This window comes from Cnephaeus nilssonii (genome assembly GCF_951640355.1).
Source record: "Cnephaeus nilssonii genome assembly, chromosome: 23".
Taxonomy (NCBI): domain Eukaryota; kingdom Metazoa; phylum Chordata; class Mammalia; order Chiroptera; family Vespertilionidae; genus Cnephaeus; species Cnephaeus nilssonii.
Genome location: NC_137094.1, coordinates 1,669,786 through 1,695,303, shown reverse-complemented (window position 1 = coordinate 1,695,303; position 25,518 = coordinate 1,669,786). Strand labels below are relative to the sequence as shown.

Sequence of the window (25,518 nt, the reverse complement as noted above, 5' to 3'; positions counted from 1 at the left end):
ATGTCGGAGGTCTGTTCCTACAGCGCAAGGTAATGCAATTTTCATAGTCAGAACACACCTACATAAGCACCTACATCACTTACATGGCACACATACACAATAGTAATGAAGTGAAACAGTAAAAAAAATTTAAAAGAAAGAGAACATTTCCTATCCTTTACTTGTGGTAAATAAATAATGAAAAACATAAAGCACATCTATATATATAATACCCAAATATGCAAATAGACCGAATAGGGGAATGAGAATGACTAGTCACTATGACACACACTGTCCAACCTCCTATGGTCCCTCCCCCCTCACTCCCCCTTGCTGGCAGGCCCTGATCGGCCCGGCCCCAATTGACCTGGCTCCGATCAGCACTGATCGCCAATAGGTCTAGGGACATTACCGGTGCATGAATTTTGTGCACCGGGCCTCTAGTATATAAATACAAAGGTAAATTCTGTATTATCCTTACCTTTACTACTGTTGTTGGCTTGCACACTGGGTGTTTAAAAGGGGGGAAAGACAGGCTTACACTAGGCTCCTGGGGCGAGGAGGTTTGAGAGGCAGAACCTACAGAAAGTGCATAAGATACTGGGTCAGGTGAGTCCAGAGAGGTAGAACCTGCAGAAGGTGCTGGAGATACTGGGTCAGGTGAGTCTGGAGAGGCAGAACCTGCAGAAGGTGCTAGAGATCCTGGGTCAGGTGAGTCTGGAGAGGCATATGAGGTAGAGGGTATGGGATCTGTTACAGGCCTCTCTACCTTCTTAATATAACGTCCGAGGCTAGTTTGGAAGAATACCTTCTCCTTGTAACACCACAGGCTACCCATGACCCATCTGGCAACCTTAGTGTACCTGTAAATGTTGTGGTCCTGAGCCTTAAACCTTGCCAAGGCATCCTCTATCATGGCAAAAGCCCCTAATTCCTTGCTTGTAAATCTCCTGGGCTCTGGGGTTGGTGTGTCTTCCTCTTCAATTAAATCCTTTTTCCATAGATAGCTCTTCTCCATGAGATGCCAGCAGTTCTGTGACATCCTCACCCTCCACCTCCAAATCAAGCTGCTTACATCAATTCTTGATGACAACCTCAACTGAATCCTCAAAGCCATGGAAATCATTAACAAACTGGGGACACAATTTTTTCCAAACAAGATTCAAGTTCATCTGCTTCACTTTATCCCAAGAATCAGAAAGGTTTTTTGCAGTAGCAAGAACATTGTAAGATTTCTAAAAGTCATTCAGAGTCAACTCTTTATCCTTCTCAGTTGCCCTAAAAGCCATAGCAAATGTCCTTCGGAGTTAGTAGGCCTTAAAAGAGGCAATGACACGTTGGCCCATAGGCTGGAAAAGGGAGGTGGTGCTAGGTGGAAGGTAAACCACCTTAACATTTGGATCAAAGTCGTTCAAATCGGCAGGGTGACCAAGGGCATTGTCCAGCACTAGCAACACCTTAAAGGGCAGCCCCCTTGAAGCACAGTAAGTAGTCCTTCACTTCTGGCACAAAATGGTTGGTGAACCAGTCCTCAAATACACTAAGTGTCACCCATGCCTTCTTGTTAGATTTCCAGATGACAGGTAGTTGACCCTTCCATATGCCCTTGAGTGCCCTTGGATTCTCGACCAGACACACCAACAAGGGCTTCAGCTTAAAGTCACCAGCAGCATTAGCCCCAAGTAGCAAAGGCAATCTCTCCTTGCTGGCTTTATGGCCTGATGCTGTCTTCTCCTCCTTGGCAATGTACATAAGTGTAGGCATATGCTTCTAGAACAAGCCTGTCTCCTCCACACTAAACACTTATCTATCACAGTAACCCCCCCCCCCTCTCTAATTATCTTAGCCAACGCACTAGGAAAATCACCTGCTGCTTTCGCATCACCACTAGCAGCTTCCCCTGGCACCTTAACGTTATGCAAATTAGGATGAGCCTTAAAACGCATAAACCAACCTTTACTATCCACAGTCTTCACTTTTCCTCCCTTCCCCCTTTTCTTTTTTCAAGGCCTCAAACAATCTTTTAGCCTTCTCCTGAATCAACATCAGGCTAACTGGGATACGCCGTTGATGCTGCTCATCCAGCCAAAGCATTAATGATTTTTCCATCTCAATAATGAGACCACTACGCTGCTCTGTAATCACAGTTGATTTCATAGGAGCAGATCTTTTCACATGTTCAAGTATATGCTTTTTATCACCGATGATCGTAGAGACAGTCATATGACTTACTGGGCCAAGCAACTGGCCGAAGGTCGTCAGTGTTTCGCCCTTTTCCGAGCGTCTTATTATGTCTACTTTCACTTCCATTGTGATGGCTTTCCTTCTTTTTGTAGCACTGCCATCAGAAGAATCTGCCTTATGCTTAGGTGACATAATGATTTTTGACATAATGAAAGGGCAAAAAGTTCTCAAAAGAACAATACAAATGAAAGAGAGCGAATGAAGCACAATCCAAAATGGCTTATAAATGGCGACTGAAAGACAGCATCTTCCTAGTATCGTGCCATGTGACATATTCATCAGCTCCACTCACCAACTAGTTCCCATGCAAACTTCGTGCAAACGCCTTACATTGAAATGATAGAATCTTTTTATATATAAATAAATGGGAGATGGCGACAAAACGACGAAACGACATACGTGGATGTAACCAGAGGACTATCTACGTACCTGTATCCCCTGCAAGCTGCTGTCCCAGTGGTGGAGCTGAGAGTGAGTACTGTATTTTCCGGCGTATTAGACCCCCAACTTTTGAGAAGATTTTCCTGGGTTAAAAAATTATCTTATATTCCGGAAAATACGATATATAGAGAGAGAGACCTATTTTTTGTTCCATTAATTTTATACATTCTTTGATTAACTCTTGTAATTGATCTGACCAGGGTTGGAACTTGCAACCTTCCATTACTGAAATTATTCACTGACCCATTAACTGTTTGGCCTCGGTCAGACATATATGACATTTTAAGTAAAAAAACCCAATAATGTACGTGAGAATAGATAGACACAAAAACCATCATGATGACAGATAGTGATGGAAGGCTAGAATAGGATTCATGGGATTTCATTATTGCCTTCTTTACAAGGAAATATTTAAAGTAAGCTATTTCAATGTCAGACTGAATTATTGCATCAATTATTTTATAGACCTAAAATGAAGCACTGATAAGGGCAGGAGGAACTTGGAATCAGCAATGCAGGCATGCAGGGAAACACCAAAAGTGTATATGTTCTTTTTCTAATGTCCACTTTAAATCAATTTTACTTAAATCAATCTTTTAAAAAGGTTTAAACTTGATGCTTCCCAATAATTTTGCTTTTTTATTATGAAAATTTTTGAACATATTTGGTGCTACTGTATCAGCATATTGGAAATAAAATATAATGATGTGCTACTGAAATATTTTATCATGTCCATGTTTAGAGCCATCATTTTGGCCGTTTGAACCTCACAACAATGAGAGTTTTTACACCAGAGATATTAATAAAGATTATAAAACTAGACTTCATTTGAAGTTTGAATGCTTAGACTTAAGTAAGGATGGTGGAGAATGTTACCAATGCAGAGTAAACCTGTGAGTGTATGATATAAGTGGGTTTAAATCATACCTAAAAAAAATATTGGTAAAATTTTTCCATTCCAATATTCAAATGCTATGGTTTCATATACATAGCAAAGAAGTCATTTGGGTCACTGAGGTATGAGTGAACTTCAAATATTCTTAAATTGTGCACTGTCTTCCTATTGGTAAAAATAATACATTCATTTTATATATATACTAGAGGCCTGGTGCATGAAATTCTAGCACTTGGGAGGGGGTGTTTCCTCAGCTTGGCCTGTGCCCTCTCACAGTCTGGGAGCCCATGGGAGATGTTTGACTGACGGCTTAGGAGCGGGCCTAAGCCATCACTTGGACATCTTTATCACTGCCGTGGATGCGGGAGAGGCTCCTGCCATCTACACTGTACTTGCCAGCTGTGAGCCCAGCTTCTGGCTGTGTGGAACTCCCCTGTGGCAGCACACTGACCACCAGGGGGAAGATCCTGGGTTGAGCATCTGTCTCCTAGTGGTCAGTGTGCATCATAGCAACCAGTCGTTCCACTGTTCAATCTATTTGCATATTAGCCTTTTATTATTATATATATATATATATTTAAAATATATTTTTATGGAATTCAAATAGGAAGGGAGGGAGGGAGGGAGAGAGAGAGAAAGAGAGAGAAACATCAATAATGACAGAATAATTGATCAGCTGCCTCCTGCACACATCCAACTAAGGATGGAGCCCACAACCGAGTATGTGCCCTTGACAGGAATTGAACTTGGGACCCTTCAGTCCACAGGTCAATGTTCTATCCACTGAAGCAAAGAAGCTAGGGCTCATTTTATATTTTTAATTTCTTATTGTGGAAATAATTACTTATGTCCCATTTTCTACCAATTGACTTCTCCAGCCGAACCCTGGCCCTCCCCCACCCTGGATTTTAGCCCCCATTGTCTGTGCCCACTGATTATGCTTATATGCAAGTTATTTGACTGATCTCTTATCCCCAAACCCCGCTCACCCTCTCATGCCTTTCTTCTGAGGTTTAAAGGTCTCTTCGATGCTTTGATGTCTCTGGATCTATTTCTGTTCATCAGTTTTTGCTGTTCATTATATTCAACAAATCATGAGATCAGGTAATTCTGATCTTTCTCTGACTGGCTTATTCTGCTTAGCATAATGCTCTCCAGGTAATACATTCATTTTAAAAATTGTTAAAAGTTTTTGAGCAGAAATTTTAACAAATGTAATAAAGACGATGTGAATATATGTTAGAAACAAATGCTCACCATTAAAAATTCTTAGGTAAATGGTATTAAAACAAAAGTGAGTTAATACTATACTCATTTATGGGGCTAATATTCAAAAAGATTAGCCATCATATGTGCTGGCAGAGTTGCAGAAAAACTGGAATTTTCATTATTGTGGGTGGGTGGGAAGGTAAAGGAAATGAGCATTTGAGATCACAATTCCACATATCTTACAAGGTAAAATATTCTCCTACACAACAACGTAAAACATACATGTAGATAATGAACTGAACACAATATATCCAGCAGATTTATCTATAATACCACAAACATGGTAATAACCAAAATCATAGACATATAATCCTCTCTAATAAAATGGTAATATGCAAATTAACCATCACTCTGCTACATAAGCCACACCCACCAGCCAAGCCACACCCACCAGACAATCAGGGCGAGTATGCAAATTAACCCCATCCAAGATGGCTACAGCCACAGAGAGCAAGGTTTCCCAGGTAACAGAGCAAGCCAAGCTTTCCCATAGCCGTTGCAGGCCTAAGCTTCCACTCAAGCTACAAAGTTTCAATTATAGAAGGTAAACAAATTCAAACAAATGGCGGCAGAATGGAGCTTGAGAGAGCAGGCCAGGGTTGCCGGCGGCAACAGGGGAAGCAAAGCTTTCCGCATACCCTGGCCGGGCTCACCCACTTAAGGCTACAAAGTTTCAATTGTAGAAGGTGAATTAACTGCCATAGAAATGGCTGCTACCCCAGAGGGAGCAGCAGGGGGCTTGGCTCTGCTCCAGGCTACAAAGTTTCAATTGTAGAAGAAAAATAAATTCCAGATACCAGGCCTCCACTTGGGTTGCCAGGGGGCGTGGCCGGCCTGCAAACCACCACAGGCCCCTCGCTCAGGCCGCCCCACGCCCCAAGGGAACCCCTCCCTGATCCGGGAAACCCTTCAGGGCAAACCAGATGGCCCCCACCCGTGCACCAGACCTCTATCCTATCTAATAAAAGAGTAATATACAGATTGATCATCACTGCAACACACAATATAGCTGCCCCCATGTGGTCAAAGATCCTGCCCCCATGTGGACACAAGATGGCCACTACAAGATGGCCAGCAGGAGAGGGCAGTTGGGATGCACCCGGCCTGCAAGGGAGGGCAGTTGTGAGGAACCAGGCCTGCAAGGGAGGGCAGTTGAGAGGGACCAGGCTTGCAAGGGAGGGCAGTTGGAGGTGATCAACCCTGCAGGAGAGGGCAGTTAGGGGTGACCAGGCTGGTAGAGGAGGGAAGTTGGAGGCAAACAGGCTGGCAGGGGAGCAGTTAAGCATCAACCAGGCTGGCAGTGGAGTGGTTGGGGGGTGATCAGGCTGGCAGGCAGAAGCGGTTAGGGGCAATCAGGAAGGCAGGCAGGCAAGCAGTTGGGAGCCAGCAGTCCTGGATTGTGAGAGGGTACAGGCTGGGCTGAGGGACAACCCCCCACCGTGCACGAATTTCGTGCACCGGGCTTCTAGTTAAAGTAATAATTCACAGTACACAATACTACTCCACAATAAAACAATTAACTATTCACATAAGCATTTGTGTTGAATTTCAAAATAACTATATAGGGTGAAGGAAACCAATATTTGTTAAAAGAGTACACACCTTCTAGTGCCTATAAAATAATGAAAAATATGCATTACTGGGGGGAAAAAATGGGGGTGGAATAGACAGATGTGTCCCGAACCTTGTCCTGGAGCAGAAAGAAAGAACAGCTGAGGGTCACACGGGAGTGTTTGTTGGTGAGTTAAGGGACAGCTAAACTCCAGGAGAAGGTGGGGGACTGCTGGACGGGCAGCCCCCACTGCTGCTGGGTCTCCTCCCAGAGCTACAGGCTCAGACTCGGAGACCGCGCCACCTTGAAGGGGAAAGTTGATCTTATCGGAAGCCTGAAAATCTACAACTGCTGCAACCACTGAAAAGCTGAGAGCCCCAGAACACCGATCCCCAGTTGGCGCAAACACGTGGATTCAGAGGAGCTCTACATTCCACCAAGGAAAGGTCAGATTTCTCCTGGGATAAGGTGAGGTCTCTGGTCCCAGCGGGAGACAGAAACGTGTGCACTGCGAAAGCTGGAGGACCGGGGAAACTCTGTGCCCAGAAAAATCCGTGGCTGTTGGGGCTGGCGTGATCCATGAATGTGGAAGGGGGTCCTCAGAGATGCTAACAGAAGGGATCTCTAAAAAGCAACCCATTTTTATCTGACACGAAAGGACAGAATAAAAATTCCATAAGTGTGCCGGCTGCTTAGATCCAAGGGGAAAAAGGGACTGCGCGGACTTGCGCACAGACCTATTGTTCGCATGCTTGGGCTTTTTCCTCTTCAAATCCTTGCTTCTGATTACTAAGCCCAATACACAGGATAACCCAGTTGGGGACACCCTAGGAGACTGCAGGGGAAAGTTGTTTTTCTGGAACCTGGGGATCGGAGCCGGGAGTGACCATCGGAGAGCCAGCTCTGTGGTAGCCCACTCCCACAAACCGGTATTGAGTGCCACAGGGAAACCAGGATCTAAGCACAAGATAGAAAGGCCATATAGATCTGGAAGTCAATCCAGAAACACTGCCACACAGGGGCTGAATCACAAATTGACTCTTGTATAATCAAAAATAAAAGAATACAAGAAAATAAGACACCGCCTGCTTAAAAATCAGGACTGGCTTACAACACTGAGGAGCAGTGGAACGCAGGGAACTGCAATACTGTCCGGAATGGGAAATAGGCGTGCCAAACAGAACAACAGAGGTAGTGAATAACCTTCACTACTGCACATTTTATTTTTTTATTTCATTTTTTTCATCTTTTACTTAAGAAACTAACTTTTTTCTTTTTTTCCTCACTTGATTTTACCTTTTTCATTATTACATTTTTAGTTTCAATCAGTATTATTACTACTACTATTTTATCTTTTTTATTAAAAAGAGTCATTTTATTTTTTCTTTATTTTACTTTGGGATTAGTGTTCTACATTCTATTTTCATCTTTCCATTAGCATTGTTTTACTCTATTTAAACTTTACCTTTATGCCATCAATCTCTTCCTAACCTTTCGCCCTTTAGTGTCCTGTTTCTCTTACCCTTTTCCTGCTTTAGATCTTCGCTATTCTTTGTTTACCCCTGTTAAAATTTCACCCCACTTATATATCTAATTTCTAATCCTCTGCTCCAAGTCCATACATACCTCTCTCTTCTCTGTCTTACCTATCCAAAAAATTGTTTTTCTCTCTGTCCTTTTCTGTCATTTGCTTGAATGTTGATTATATCGACTTTTTATGCTTTTTTGTGAGATTGTTTTGCTTATTCTTTTTTTGTTTGTATGGTTTTTTTGTTTGCTTTGTTTTTGGCTTCTGTTTTCCCTCGCCTCGCTTGACATTAGTTGTTGTTTGTAGTTTGTATTAATCTCCAGGTACTTGTTGCTGGCATTTGTGGCTATTCTGTTGGAGTTTTCTCCCCAGATAGATAGTTTGTTCCCTTTTTCTTTCTTAGTCTCTTTCTTTTCTCTCTTATTTTTTTTCCTTTTCCCAATTTCATTTTGACACTCCTTTATTTTCTCTTTCTATTCCTCTTCTTCTTTCTCTCCTATCCCCTAATTTGCCTTTCTCTGATGGTCACCTTTATTGGGGGTTATTAATATCATGAATACATTTCTATTCAGTGTCTTGAGTATTGTACCTGGTTGTGTTGTATTTTGTGCCTTTAAATCAACGAAGGAGAGAGAGAAATACATGACCAGACATCCAGAGAAGAGGGACCATGGGGAGACAAAGAAACAGCCCGCATGTGAAAGAATAGCAGGCATCACCAGAAAAGGAAGTAAACGAAATAGAGGCAAGCAACCTGTCAGAGAAAGAATTCAGAGAAATGGTCATAAGGTGGCTGAAAAGAAAGGAAGGCAAATTCGACAATATGAGTAAGAACCAAGAGGAAATGAAGAACAACCAAGAAGAAATGAAAAATGACATCGCTGCTGTAAAGAAATCAATAGAAAGCATCACAAGTAGACTAGAAGAAGCAGATGTCCGCAGCAGTGAGCTAGAAGACAAGGTGGGAAAAATACCCAAGTAGAGCAGCATCTAGAAAAAAAAAATTAAAAAGCAGGAGAGCCTAAGAGAGCTTTGGAACAACATGAAAGAAAACAACATCCTCATAATAGGGGTTCCAGAAGGAGAGGAAACTGAGCAAGGAATAGAAAACCTGTTTGAAGAAATAATGACAGAAAACTTCCCTGATATAGGGGAAATATCCCCACACAAATCCAAGAAGCTCACAGAGTCCCAAGCAAAATGAACCCCAAAAGACCGACGCCAAGGCACATTATAATTAAATTGGCAAACACCAACGACAAAGTAAGAATCTTAAAAGTGGCCAGAGAGAGACAGAAAGTTACATACAAAGAACCCCCATCAGACTAGCAACTGATTTCTCAACAGAAACTCAACAGGCCAGAAGGGAATGGAATGAAATATACAAAGTCATGCAAAGGAAGGGTCCGAATCCAAGAATACTGTACCCAGCAAGGCTATCAATCAAAATTGAAGGTGAAATCAGGAGATTCACAGACAAAAAAGGAGTAAGGAAATTTATTACCACCATACCACCAATGCAAGAAATGCCGAAGTGTCTGCTGTAAAAAAAAAAAAAAAAAAAGAAAGAAATAGGAAGTGAAGAAGGAACATAGGGGTAAAGAATAAAAATGGCAAAAAATAAGTACCTACCAATAATAACTTTAAATGTAAATGGATTAAATGCCCCAATCAAAAGACATAGGGGAACGGATTGGATAAGAAAACAAAAGCCATATATCTACAAGAAACCCACCTCAGAAAAAAAGAGGCACACAGACTGAGGGTAAAGGGATGGAAAAAGGTTTTCCAGGCAAATGGAAATGAAAAAAAAGCTGGGGTAGCAATACATATATCTGACAAATTAGATCTCAAAGTGAAGGACATAACAAGAGATAAGGAAGGCCACTTCATAATACTAAAGGGAGCAATCCAATAAGAAGAAATAACTCTGGTAAACATATACCCACCCAATACAGGAGCACCCAAATACATGAAAACAAACAAACAAACAAAAAACCTCCTGGAGGATATCAAGGGAGAGATCGACAGCAATACAATCATAGTGGGAGACTTTAATACCCCACTATGACCATTTGACACATCCTCTAAACAAAAAATCAGCAAAGAAACATCAATCCTAAATGACTCACTAGACCAGATGAAATTAATTGACATCTTCAGAACATTTCACCGAAAGCCACAGAATATACATTCTTCTCAAGTGCACATGGGTCATTTTCAAAGACAGACCATATGTTGGGACATAGGCAAAGTCTCTCCAAATTCAAGAAGATAGAAATCATATCAGGCATCTTCTCAGATCACAGTGGCATAAAACTGGAAATCAACTACAATAAAAACAATCCAAAGAAATCAAACACATGGAGACTAAACAGCATGTTATGAAACAATGACTGGGTTACCAGAGAGATCAAGGAAGAAATAAAAAACATCATGGCAACAAATGACAATGAAAACACAACAATCCAAAATCTATCTGACACAGATAAAACAGTCTTGAAGAAAGATCATAGCTCTATAAGCCTACTGCAAAAAACAAGAAACAATGGTAATAAATTACCTAACACTACAACTCAAAGAGTTAGAAAGAGAGCAACAAGAAAAGCCCAGTGTAAGCAGGAGGAAGGAAATAATAAAGATCAGAGCGGAGATAAATGACATAGAGACCAAAGAATCAATACAAAAGACAAACAAAACCAAGAGCTGGTTCTTTGAAAGGATAAACAAGATTGATGAACCTCTAGCCAGGCTCATCAAGAAGCAAAGAGAGAAGACCCAAATAAACAAAATCAGAAATGAAAGAGGTGAAATAACAACACACCCTACCAATATAAAGAATTGTTAAAAAAAAATACTACGAAAAACTCTATTCCAACAAACTGGACAAACTGGAGGAACTGGACATATTCCTAGAAAAATATAACTTTCCAAATCTCAATCAGGAAGAATCTAAACATCTCAATAGGCCAATTACTATGGAAGAAATTGAAGCAGTCATCAAAAAGCTTCCAGCAAACAAAAGCCCAGGGCCAGATGGCTTCACAGGGGAGATTTACCAAACATTTAAGGAAGAGCTAAAACCTATCCTCCTCAGACTATTTCAAAAAATTCAAGAGGAAGGAACACTCCCAAGCTCCTTCTATGAAGCCAGGATCAGTATAATACCAAAACCAGATAAAGACAACACAATGAAAGAGAATTACAGACCAATATCCCTCATGAACATAGATGCCAAAATCCTCAACAAAATTCTAGCATATTGGATCCAGCAGTAAATCAGAAAGATCATACACCATGACCAAGTAGGATTTATCCCAGGGATGCAAGGATGGTACAATATCCGTAAATCAATAAACGTGATACATCACATAAACAAATTTAGAGATAAAAATCACATAGTCATATCAATTGATGCAGAAAAAGCATTTGACAAAATCCAACACTCTTTCTTGAAAAAAACTCTAAACAAGGTGGGAATAGAAGGATCATACCTCAACATAATAAAAGCTATATATGATAAACTCACAGCCAACATCATACTCAATGGGAAAAAACTAAAACCATATCCCCTAAGAACAGAAACAAGACAGGGATGCCCACTCTCACCACTCCTGTTTGACATCGTACTGGAAGTATTAACCATTGCAATTAGACAAGAAGAAGAAATAAAAGGCATCCAAATTGGAAAAGAAGAAGTAAAGCTGTCCTTATTTGCAGATGACATGATATTCTACATAAAAAGCCCCAAAAGACCCCATCAAAAAACTAATAGACTTAATAAATGAATTAGGCTATGTAGCAGGATATAAAATTAACGCCAAGAAATCTATAGCATTTCTCTACACCAATAGTGAACTTACAGAAAGAGAGACTAAAAAAGCAATCCCATTTACCATCACACCAAAAAAATTATGATACCTAGGAATAAACTTAACTAAAGAGGTAAAAGACCTATACACGGAAAACTACAGGACATTGGAAAAAGAGATAGAGGAAAATGTAAACAGATGGAAGAACATACCATGTTCATGGATTGGTAGAATCAACATCATTAAAATGCCCATACTACCAAAGCAATCTATAGATTCAATGCACTTCCCATTAAAATACCAACAGCATATTTCACAGAGCTTGAAAGAACTCTCTACAAATTCATCTGGAATAAAAAAAGACTCCGAATAGCCACAGAAATCCTGAGAAAGAAGAATAAAGTAGGAGGGATCTCAATAGCAGATTTCAAGCTGTATTACAAAGCCACTCAAAACAGCCTGGTACTGGCACAAGAAGAGACAAATAGACCAATGGAATAGAATAGAGAATCCAGATATCAAACCAAACCACTATGCTCAATTAATATTTGACAAAGGAGCAGTCAAGACAGTCTCTTCAATAAATGGTGTTGGGAAAATTGGACAGATACATGCAAAAAAATGAAACTAGACCACCAACGTACACCATACACAAAAATAAACTCAAAATGGATACAGGACTTAAACATAAGACAGGAAACCATAAAAATACTAGAGGAATCCACAGGCAGCAAAATCTCAGACATATGCCGATCAAACTTCTTCACTGATACTGCTTCTAGGTCAATGGAAGCTAAAGAGAAAATAAACAAATTGGACTACATCAAAATAAAAAGCTTTTTCACAGCAAAAGAAACCATGAACAAAACAACAAGGGGGTGGGGGGAGTTGAGGACAAATATGTGATACCTTAATCAATAAAGTAATTTAAATAAAAACAACAAGAAAGCCCCACTGTATGGGAGAACATATTTGCAAATGTTATCACTGATAAAGGTTTAATCTCCAATATCTACAGGCAACTTATACAACTTAATAAAAGGAAGATAAATCATCCAATAAAAAAATGTGCAACGGACCTAAATAGAATCTTTTCGAAAGACAGAAGGACAAGAGACACATGAAAACATGCTCAAAGTCACTAATTATGCGAGTGATGCAAATCAAAATGACAATGTGATACCATCTCATACCTGTCAGAATGGCTATCATCAACAAATCAACAAACAACACGTGTTGGCAAGGATGCGGAGAAAAAGGAACCCTTGTGCACTGCTGGTGGGATGCAGACTAGTGCAGCAACTGTGGAGAACAGTATGGAGTTTCCTCAAAAAACTGAAAATGGAACTCCCATTTGACCCAGTAATCCCACTCCTGGGAATAAATCCGAAGAAACTAGAAACACCAATCAGAAAGGATATGTGCACCCCTATGTTCATAGCAGCACAATGTACAATAGGTAAGATTTGGAAACAGCCTAGGTGCCCGTTAACAGATGACTGGATCAGAAAACTATGGTACATCTACACAATAGAATACTATGCTGCCATAAAAAAAGAAGGAATTCTTACCATTTGCAGCAACCTGGATATAACTGGAGAACATTATGCTATGTGAAATAAGCTAGTCAATGAAAGAAAAATACCACATGATCTCACTCATTTGTGGATAATAAAGAACATTATAAACCGATGAACAAAAGGATAGATACAGAGGCAGAAAAGCATCAAACAGACTGTCAAATTACAGCGGGAAGGTTAGGGAGAGTTGGGGGAGACAAGAGATCAACCGAAGGACTTGTATGCATGCATATAAGCATAACCAATGGATGCAAAACACTGGGGGGTGAGGGCATGTATGGAGTGGGGTGGGGGAGCAATGATAAGATACGTACACATATAATACCTTAATAAAAATAATTAATTAATTAATTAATTAATTAATTAAAAAAAGAAAAATATGCACTACTGTGTTGTAATGGAGGGAAAATCAATGCCTGCATGTAGGACAGGGGAAGGTAGAGAGAGAGTTTGTAAAAGGGCAGAAGGTAAATATAGGGTATGCCAAAAGTAGGTTTAGAGTTGTTAGTATAGAAAGTAATCCAATTAACAAATAATACAAGAATTTACTCTGCCCTGGACCGTGTTGCTCAGTCCGTTGGGCATTATCCCCTACACTTAAAGGTCACTAGATCAGGTCAGGACACATGTCCTCCTCAAACCCCAGTAGAGGGTGTGCAGGAGGTATCAGATTAACACATGTCTCTCATATAGATGTTTCTCTTTCTCCCCCTCCTATTCTCCTAAAAGAATCAATAAAAGTAGTGTTTAAAATACTTTTTAAAAATAATGAATTCTGTGTTTTGGGCGCTCACTGTTGTAAACCAACTTTTGCTCCACCCTGTACATTGGCATCCAATAAGTTTGTTTCATGTGTGACAACTTCACAGCTTTATATGTACATCAAAGCTCACCAAATAGTACACAATTGAAAAGTGCAGTTTGTTGCATGTCAGTTCTCATATCCTGGGAGGAACAGCCTTGCCCCAGTTACAACAAATATTGGTAAGCAATTTAGACTATTACCATTAGAATCCACAGGAATGTTGACTGGTTACAAGACACATCCTGCCATGAAGGCATGGGCTACTGAAGATCACAAAACAAGGAAGACCTCAAACAAAACATGACACACACAGCAAGCAGCAAGTGAAAGAGAAGCAACTCATTCTTCTACTAACAGTATTCAGCATGGTTTGTCTGCTAGTCACATGGAAAGCTGTGCTGAAATAGGGTTATGTCTCATTCCAAGTAATCTATCTATCTTACCTAATAAAAGAGAAACATGCAAATTAAACATCACTCCACTACATCCACAGCCAATCAGAGTGAGTATGCAAATTAACCCAAGAAATATGGAGGTTAATTTGCATATGCAAGTGCAGAGCGGTGTGAAGCCTGCTATGATGGGAAGGAGGGTGGCGGAGGGAGCTACTGGAGTGGTGCTCCAGACAGAAGCGAGGACTTGCCGGCTCCGGGAGGCCCAGGAGCAGGGATATGCCGGCTCCCGGGCAGCCGGGGAGAGGGGAGTTGCCGGCTCCCGGGCGACCAGGTAGCGGAGATGTGCTGGGTCCCGGGCAGCCGGGGAGCGGGGACGTGCCTACTCCCAGGCGGCCGGGGGTAGAGGACTTGCCGGCTCCCGGGTGGCCCGGGGAGCGGGGACTTGCTGGCTCCCGGGCAGCTGGGAGTGAAGCCAGGGGCCTATTGCACAAATATCATGCAATGGGCCTCTAGTATATATATATATATATATATATATATATATATATATATATATATATATATATATATATATAAAAGGCTCTAGTATATATATATATATATATATATATATATATATATATATATATATATATGGCTAATACGCAAAGTGTCCCCTCAGGAGTTCGACCAGAACTATCGCTCATTATGACCTGCACTGACCTCCAGGGGGCAGTGCGGAACATGAAGAGTGACCAACGGCAGCAGCAGGGTGTTGAGAGAGCGAAGGAAGGAGAAGCGGTGGTCGGGGGGGGGGGGGGGGGGGGGGACCATGCAGTGGCTGTGTGCATGTGGCGAGGGATGGAGGAGGTGGGGAGGCAGGGAATAGGATTGGCCCTGATCGCCGGCCAGGGCTAGGGACCCTATCCATGAAAAATTTCATGAACGGGCCTCTAGTATTCAATAAATTATTAGCTAGTAAACAAGAACTATTTAAGCTTGTATGTGCATCTCATATAACACATGTGTAGGTCAATGTTAGAGAATACTGAAGAAGGAGCGATGCAGACGAACAGGTGATGCAAAAAGGCCACACAGGTGAAGGTAGTCAATGGCCAGGAAGACACAAGTGAAATGACAAGTTAGCACAGTGTCAAGGATGGCAGAGAAAGGTAGAAATGTGCTACTGCCCATGGTACTTGCACCTAAACACTGTTGGAAATGAGCAGGTGCTTGGTATCATATAAACACCAACCTTATATCATATCTAGCCCACAGTTGCAACTCAACAGGGCCGGCCTCTTCTGAGACCATCCTGCCTGTACGCCCTGCACATTGTTCTCTACAAATACGTACAACAGAAATATTCCAAGTATTAATGACAGACGACAGAGATGGGCAGCCAACACTAGCCTAGAGCAATTTTTCTTGCAATCGTATTTATTGAAGATAATATTACAAACAACGGAAGTGTGATCTTGTAAGAACATTTCAAGGTTCATGTAAGTAAAGACTGTAACCTGGCACAGGCAGTCACCAAAAACCTTTGGCTACAGGAAGGAGGTAGAAATGGAAGCCATGGATCTGGACATAGTCACCCTGCCAGGGAGAGGAATAGCAGGTTGGACCCATTAAGCTGTCTGTAAGACTCCTGACTCCTAGACACATCCAGCACTGTCTGAGGCAATGTTTGTGGAGTCCTTCACTCAGGGCTCTCCACAGGCCTCACCCATGGCAGTAACAGCACATTTGACATGACAGTGGGGAAAATTAGCAGAGCCCATTGTCTGGCTGTAGAAGAGCGAAAGCTACACCAGAAGAATAAAGGAAGAGAGGACATAATCTCAGAACATTGGGAGAATGTGAAGGTCTTACCTACAGATACAAGTGCAACAACTTATAGCATCACATTGCAGTAGAGAAGTCTCTGAGACTCAGCAAGGAGCCCCCATGCCTCCTGAGAGAAAGCAATGGCCACATCCTCAAAGTTCATATTCTGTCATAATGGGAATAGTACAGCCCAGGGTCAGATTCACTCCTAAGATTCCAACTCTGTCATATTCCCACCTTCCACATCAATGTGCTCTCTGCACTCAACACGCCAGAGAAGATACCAGGGCTTCATCCCATGAAAGTCACTGTCATCTTATATTTCCACTGATACTTGGTCTTCCCACAATAAAGGCAGTTGAGCAGATAGAAGATAACTGAGCTCTGGGATTCACATGTACACCACACTTCCTCTTGACAGTAGAGTGGGTGTCAAGAACATAGGGTAGGAAGAGATGTTGGCCATACAGGGAGTGTGAGTGATTTGATACTGGTCTTGTCAGGCAATACCTGTGTAGTCCCTCAGACTGTTCTTCAAAGATACCAAATACATTGCGTCAAACTTCACCTTTACAACCACAATCCCAGAGTGCTGAGGTCATAGGTTGGTTTGTATTACCTGCTGCACATAGTTCTTTGAACAGCATTTCTCTCCCACAGCTCCATTCCCAGAGGCACAAGTCTCAGCTGTGCTGGCCCATGCTTTGTGAGTCTCAGAGATGACCATTCAAGCCGCTAAGCTAATCCACAAAACTGACTGTTACTCCCCCATTCAGGCTACACTGAGGGTCACAACAATATCCCGGTGAGTGTTTAGAGAAATAATTATGTACCAACCCAATCTCATATTGTTTGAATTACTCTGCGGCCTCCAATTAATCTCAGGTAACTTCAAAGGTAATGCAAATTCGCCACGTCAAGGACGGGTTGTTTCCTAATTACCTTATTTTCCGAAATTATAGATAACCATCTCCATAATCCATTTCTCTCCTACTCTTCTCCCTTACCCATTCCCATGGAGATTTTCAAGCCTGGGGAACACTGATGTATACCATCTCATTCTTAACCATCAGTGTGTCATCCCCATTAACAAAAGAAAGGTGGAGCCGAAACCGGTTTGGCTCAGTGGATAGAGCGTCGGCCTGTGGACTCAAGGGTCCCAGGTTCGATTCCGGTCAAGGGCGTGTACCTTGGTTGTGGGCACATCCCCAGTAGGGGGTGTGCAAGAGGCAGCTGATCGATGTTTCTCTCTCATCGATGTTTCTAACTCTCTATCCCTCTCCCTTCCTCTCTGTAAAAAATCAATAAAATATATTAAAAAAAAAAAGGTGGATACATAAGTGTCATCTAAGCCCTAAACCTGGCAGATAGCACCAAAACCTCACCATTTAAAGGCAATTATCCAAAAATTACCCTTATTTTATCATCCAGACTCCACCAGAAATGGACTCTCCCTTCTTTCACTCTTATGTCAATGTCGGTGCTCTGGCCATGAAGTCACATTCCCTCTCCAAGTGCTCATCACTCTTTCTACCACAATTCTCTCACACCTGCACTGCTACAGTCCCGGCACCCATAGTCATCTCCTCACCCTCTTACTTATTATTCAGCATGTGTGGTCAAGAGAACACTTGCCAAATTCAAGCAGGATCAAGTATTGCCCAGACTTTGATAGTCCACATTGACAGAGGCAGCCTTGAGTCCTGCTATGTAGGCCTCTCTCCATGACTGCTTTTCCCTTAAATCTAACCTATGAAGAACCACAGTCAGATCTCAGATACCCAGAGCCCACCTCCCCTGGTGCTGCACTTGATGTCCTTTCACCAGTCACAGCCAACATCTCTCCACTTAAATGTTACTCAAGTCCCAGCTGTGCTGGCCCATGCTTTGTGAGTCTCAGAGATGACCATTCAAGCCGCTAAGCTAATCCACAAAACTGACTGTTACTCCCCCATTCAGGCCACACTGAGGGTCACAACATTATCCTGGTGAGGGTTTATAAAAGTAAATATGTACCAACCCAATCTCATCTTGTTTGAATTACTCTGTGGCCTCCAATTAATCTCAGGTACACTCATCTTTTAAAGGCCTTGGCCACCTCAAAACCATTATCTCTCCACAACACTCTACATGACAACTCTGTCACTACGCTGTGTTGTGACCCACCTCCCACAAGCAGTGGACCCAGCAGGAAAGCTAGCACTCAGGCTCACACTGTTCCTTCTGAGCTACTGCTAACATTACCTTCCCGACCATGATTCCCTGTATTAAAGTGATCTACATTCCTGGCTGATGTCTGAGATGGTTGAGCATAGTCCCATGCACTAGTGAGGTCACATGACTGGATTGTGGGCTGGACTCACAGCAGGCAGCAACTGATCCTTCTATTTTGCTCATCACTGTTTCCCTGTCTCTCCCTTCCTTTCTACATCTAATATATATATATCCCCCCAAAACATACCTCTCGGTTCCCGATTCAGCTCACTCCTCACTCCAAGCCTTGGCACATTCTGGAACCTATGTCCTGGAGGACCTCGCACTCATTACACTGGTTGACAGAAAAAAGGTCCACTTCAAGAAGCCCTAGCCCTGGCCTTAGGATTCTGGGTTAGTGTTTATTCAAAGTACCCAGGCCCAATAGCTATAAGAGCAGCTGGATAGGCCCAGGAGTGCACTCTATCAGAGGCCACAAGTGTCTGAGACCCTGAAATGAGCTCCACAAACCCATACACCTAATCGATTCTGCATTTGCAAGAATTCATGGAAATAAAATGGTCTGTTGAGAGCCGGGCAACCACCAGGCTCAGGCTGCTCAGTACCTTGGCCCAGCCCAGAGGCCAGGTGCCCTCCAGATGCCTGTATTATCTCAGGGCTCAGTCCTCGTGCTCACTCTTGCCAGTTACCTTACCATTTACAAGACTTCCCCTTCCTGTCCACAACCGCTGTCCTCTGTCTTCTAGTCTGTTCTTCCCCTGAGCAATGTTAGGGAAAGTTGGAACCCTACCTCAGAAAATGTCCCTCTTTTTTTCACAACCATCTGTGCTCCCAGCGTTCTGAGAATGAAAGTAAAACTCCTCGTGCAAAATCCACACCTCATCTCTCTGTTGCCTTTAGATCCCAAACAGGCCCGGGTTTTCCTACGCCTCCAGGCTCAGCCCCACCACCGTGTCCTTACAAAGTGGCATTGCAGCCTGTGGCCCTCTTCCCCCCTTTACACCCTGTGTCACCCAGAGGCGACTCACTGTTCTGGAGGCGGCTTCCTGGGCTGCAGTAACTGAGAGGCGCCAGTCCCCTAGGCTGGGGGTTAAATGGGGTCAGACTGAAAGAACGCGGTAAGCAGAGAGGAGTCTGGGAGGCGCGGAGGCCCCAATCCCGGCCTTTTGGTGCTCAACAAGCTTCAGACACACCCTGCACAGCAAGGACGCTGCCTCCTGGGGCTCTCCTACTCACCATGAGTGGGTTGAAGCCTGTGAGTCCTGGGAGAAACTGAAGAGGTCAAAATGCCCGCCAGGAAGAGGAAGGCGAAGTCCCGCCCTAACCGGATGCACTGACACAAAGTGCCCTTTAGCTCCGCCTACGTGATCGCATTCCTTTCTGGGTAAGGTAGTTTTCCCAAATACTAAGGGGAGGGCTAGCATCCCAGCCAATGACATTGGTGAATAAAGGTGATGTGGTTCAGCAAGTGGCCCTGGGGAAGGAGGAGATGGGGCCAGAGGCCTGGCTAACTGGAACAGACTGGCAGATCTCCCAGGAGAGGGGTGTGGGGAGAACCGGGAGAGATCCTGCAAAGAATACATGTGTATGCACAGGCAAAAAATGGAGATATCTATAATATTATCAACGATCAAAAATACATATTAACTTTTTAAAAAAATATATAATATTGCCCGGCTGGTGTTGCTCAATGGTTGCGCACTGACCTATGATCCTTGAGGTCATGGTTCTATTCCTGGTCAGGGAACATGCATGGGTTTTAGGTTCAATTCTCAGTTGGGTGAGGGTGGGGACGTGTAACAGGCAGATAATTAGTGATTCTCTCTCATCATTGATTCATTTATCTCCCCCCTTCCTTCCTCTTTCTTAAATCAATAAAAATATTTTTAAAGTATATACATAGGTTTCAGGCTGAAAGCAGTTGGGTCAATAAGGCACTTGCTCTGAGTCTCCTGTTCAGGGCGCGAGTCCGTGCTGTGGTCACTCGCAGAGGGTTCGGGACACAGGGGTGGCAGGTCCGGGACCTACCGGCTGAGAGCCGGACCAGATTCCGACTGGGATCCAGAGGAGCGGGAGCTGCAGGAGGTGGAGAGGTACCGGCTCCTTCCCAGGCCCTCGGCCTGAAGCAGGGCCTTGCTTCTTCCCTGATCAGAGGCGCAGGAGCAGGTGTTCACTCCTTTGGGACCAGGGTCCCTTCGCCAGGAACGTATGTCATCGCCGTTTAGAGAGCTCAGCTCGCCTTGCTCAGGGGCTGCTGTTGTGGGTGTTAGATTTCCGGGGCAATGAACAAAGAGAGGAGGGCTGGGCGCTCCCTGATTTAGTCCAGAGGCTTCAACCACCCATGTTGCTCCCACGCATAGTTTCTGTCATTGGTTCTCTCCCCCAGCACCCCAAGACGACAGAAAAAAGCCATCCTGTTCCAGAAAATTCAGGGGCAAATGGAGCCGCAAGGGGCCCCGCCCAGGACTCTGACCAGGGAAGCCAGGGAGCAGATCCGGTATTTACATGAAGAATTTCCAGAGTCCTGCTCAGTTCCCAGATTGGCTGAAGGCTTGGATGTTATCTCCAATGTGATCAGAAGGGTTATAAAAAGCAAGTTTGTACCCACATTGGAGAAGAAACTGAAGCAGGATCAAAAAGTCCTTCAGAAAGCTGGGCCTGCCCACTCGCTCGCCAGCTTCCAGGCCCTGGGGATACCTGGGAGCTGCTTTCTGCAGGCCGCCCTGTGTCAGGAGCTGAAGCCTCATCCCAAGGCCACAGTCACAGCACAGCTTTGAGAGTGACAGAACCCAATACTCAGAGTAGAAACACACCGAGGAGACAGAAGGGAAGGAATAAAGGAGTCCAGAGCCTGGAGAAGGAAAGCTTTGTGCCTGTTGCTGCAGCCCAAGGTCAGCATAGAGAGCTGCAGAAGTTCTCCATCAGTGGTGGTGAGGGTGCCAGAGGCACTGACAGAGGTGGATTGCCAAGTGCAAAGGAGCTGGAAGCATTGAAGGCACGAGAACTGGGTGAGCAGAACTTCAGCAGCAAGGTGTTCAGAGGAGGCGAGAGTTCTTTGACGACAACGGGAACTTCCTGTACAGAATTTGAACTGGAGCCTGGCTGGTGGAGGTGTCATGTAAAACAAAGCTGAGCGAGCATATTTGAGCTGCCTGGATTTCTGTGTGTGGATTGTCCACCTTGGAAATGATGAGCCTGAAAATGGGAGGAGCTGCTTGGATTTCAGTCTGACAAGGGACAGTGAACTTCACAGAAGAGATGTATATGCGGGCAGCGTGAATAACAGGCTAGGTGTAGTCTAGCTCATGGATCAAGGCTCCTGGTCTGACCATGTGGCTATTCAGTACTCACCCTACTTGCTTAGGCTTTCTATGTGTCAAAACCAGCCTGTGTCACATATGTTAGGAGTTTGTTGTCTTTACAATATGTGTGTGGGAGGAATTGCAAAGTTTTCCTTCTGACATCATTTACTTCTTGATTAATGAACACTAACAGTTCTGGAGCTGCTTATTCAATTGGTTGTATTCATTTTGTGCAAAGTAAAGTGAAATGCAGCAAAAAAAAAAAGAGTATATACATATATGCATAGTCCATGGACATAGACAATAATGTCCTGAGTGCCTAGAAATGGTGGGGGCAGGGTAGAGGGAGGCAAAGGGGGATGAGGTTGGGGGAAATTCGGTCTATTTGTAATAGAGTCAACAATAAAAAAGATAGTTTGCCCACATGGCATGGCTCAGTGGTTGGGCATGGACCCATGAAACAAGGTATCTCTGGTTGGATTCCAAGTCAGGGCACATGCCTAGGTTGGAGAGCTCCATCCCTGTAGGGGGCATGCAGGAGAGAGCTGATCAATGATTCTCTCTCATCATTGATGTTTCTCTGTCTCCTTCTCTCTCTAAAAAAAAATCAATGAAAAAAGAATAGTGTTAAAATTGATTTGATTCAACAATACCCATTTGAGTGAAGACCATCACGTTTTCTCCCAGGTCCTCTAAGCAAAATCATGCCTTGGTCTGTTTTGTAGAAGATGTCCCAGGCATAATTGTGTTTAGGAACAGGAAGCAGTGTGGAGCAGGTGGACCTCACCTTTGTCTGTAGTGTTAGAGTTCATTACTTTATGTTAGAAAATATTTCAAAAAAAAAAAAAAAAGAAAATATTTCACTGCACGAGTTCAGAAGATTTTGAGGGTACATTAATTGAAACTGGGGATAATGAAAAAATGTAGGCCTTAAGATAGCACAGGAAACAGCAGAGAGATAGAACAGGAAATAGCAGGCTCCTTTGACTCTCTAGAAACATTGTGGGAAATAAAGGAGCCAAAGTGAAACTGCTGTTAGCTCACGGGGCATTCAGAGTAAATGAGGCCTTGAACGCAGATTCAGGGGTTAGGCCAGGATGAGCTGCCACTGCTCATTGCTACCCTGGTTGCAGGTTGCGTGGGATCCCTGAAAATCTTAGGAGAGGCGGGGAAGTGTGGTTCAGTGGTTGAGTGTTAACCTATGACCCTATAGGTCACTGATCAATTCCTGGTCAGGACACATGCTCAGGTGGTGGGCTGGATTCATATTGTGGTGCATGCAGGAGGCAGCCTATCAGTGATTCTCTCTCATCATTCATCTTTCTCTCTAAATATATATCCTCCCTCCCTTCCTCACTGAAATCAATAAAATTATATTTTTGAATGTATATTTAAATCAATTATACCTACATCAAAGTTTAAAAAAATAATTAAAACTTGCCACTTCCCATTATTTTACTATTTTATTATGAATGTTCTTGAGTATATTTGTACCTACCACATCAGCATGTTGGAAATAAAATATAATGATGTGCTACTGAAATATCCTAGCAGGCTCATGTTCTGTGCCAACATTTTGTCATTTTGAAATTGATCATGATGAGAGTATTTACCACCAGGAACATTGACAAATAGTACAAATCTTAACTTCACTTAATTTACTATTGAATATTTTGACTTGAAATAAATGGTGGAGAATGTTAGCAACATAAATTTAACTTAAAAGTGTATCATTCAAGTGGGCATTAAATTGTGCATAAGATAAAATGTGAGAAAAATAATTTTCCTTCCAGTATTCAAAACATATAGTTCCAAAAGGAAAAGAAATCAGTTGAGTCCTTAAGGAATAGGTGAAGTGAATAGAGATGTCTTAGATTCAGAACTGTCCTCTTATTGATTAAATCCCGAATTCATTTTAAAAATTGCAAGAGTTTCAGACCAGACCTTTCAATAAAAGAGATAAAGACAGTGTAGATAAATGCATAAAGAAATGCTCACCCTAAAAATTTCCTATGGAAATGCATTAACAAAAAACAAGTTTATACTGATTTTTGGGCCTACAATTTAAAAATATTAAAGATAGCATGTGTTTACAGGAATAAAGAAAAAGTAGAATTTTCATTAGTGTGTGTTTCTGGGAAGGCAAAGGAAATGAGCATTTGAGATCACAGTTTTGCATATCGTCATATGCAAAACACGTACCTACACTGTAACATTTAGATAAGTAAAACATACATTTATATAAAGAACTGAACACAGTATTTCCAGAAAATTTATTTATAATAACCTAAATCAGGAAATAACAAAAACCATAGAAAGATCAATAAAGTGATAATACACAGAACATAATACTACTCAGCAATAAAAAATAACATTTCACATAAGCATTAGTGTTCAATCTCAAAATAACTGTGTAGCATGAGAGACCAATATTGTTAAAGAATGAACACCTTATAGTGTTTCAAATTTTATGAAAAATGTGAACTACTCTTGTAAAGGAAGGAAAAATCAATGAATGCATTTAGGGTGAGGAAGGCAGAAGACAGATTATAAAAGGCAGGAGGAAAATATAGGGTGGAGTAATGTAGCTTTAGAGTTGTATGAAAATTGATTCAATAATAAATAATAATAGAAGTACAAACTATTCCCTGGCCATTGTACTTAAGTTGGTTGATCAACATGCCTTGCCATGAAAGGTCACTGATTCCATGCCAGGAAAGGGAACATACTTGGATGGATGCCCTGTACGTGGCATACAGGAGGCATCTATTTGATGTTTCTTATATCACCATTCCTCTCTCTCTCTCTCTCTCTCTCTCTCTCTCTCTCTCTCTCTCTCTCTCCATTTCTTTTTTAAAAAATCAATGAGCATATTTTAAATATATAAAATACTTATTTAAAATAGAGAATAAGCTCTTTGTTTTATAAACTCACTTCTGTAACTCTGCTTTTGCCCTAAACTGTATATGGATGAGAGATACATTTATTTCACATGTGACGGTTTCACAGTTTCATCCATTTGTCCAAGCTCAACAAATGGTGCACATTAGAAAAGTGTATTTTGTTGCATGTCAGTTATAAATATACCTAAATAAAGCCTTAAAAAGTGCTTCCAATGAAGACCTAGATATCTCTGTCTTGCTAGAAAATTACAATGACAACCCTATATGGGCTCTACCATCTCTCTCCTAATTTCCTGGGAGGACCAGCCTTGCCTCATTGGCAGCAAATATTGCAAGCAGTGAAGACTATTGCCATCGGAATCAACAAGGATGTTGACTGGTTACAAAGACACATCCTTGGATTGAGTACAGGATTATCCTTCCTCTAGCTTTGAGATCTTGCTGATCAGAAAACCTTGAGGTGAATGCCCAAGATGGTCCAGGGGAATCCAAAAAATTTTGAGATTATTTTTTCTTCCAATGACTTCAGCCACAGGAAAGTTTTGGAAGCCCTGAGAATGTCTGTCTGCAAAGATCACAAAGCCACAGACCATTGATCATTTGTGGAATACAATCATAAGAGGCACTTTTCATCTAATGCAATCTTTCCCACTCACTATGAGTAAAGTGATTATGTCCTAGAGGTGGTTCCATTTAAATCTCAGAGTCATACAAAAGATGACACCAGGGTATGAAATTTCATACATCATGTCACATGGCTCCTTTCCAGTATGTGGGGAAGAATTCCCCT

The 25,518-nt window shown here is 42.3% G+C and overlaps 1 pseudogene across 1 annotated transcript; it reads left to right on the top strand.

The window, feature by feature from the left end:
* LOC307094697 (neugrin-like) lies at nt 1-21,613 on the top strand (annotated as a pseudogene). The gene is made up of 3 exons: nt 1-29; nt 20,427-20,616; nt 20,910-21,613. The product of its transcript is annotated as a neugrin-like (transcript).
* Nucleotides 21,614-25,518: the final 3,905 nt, after the last annotated feature.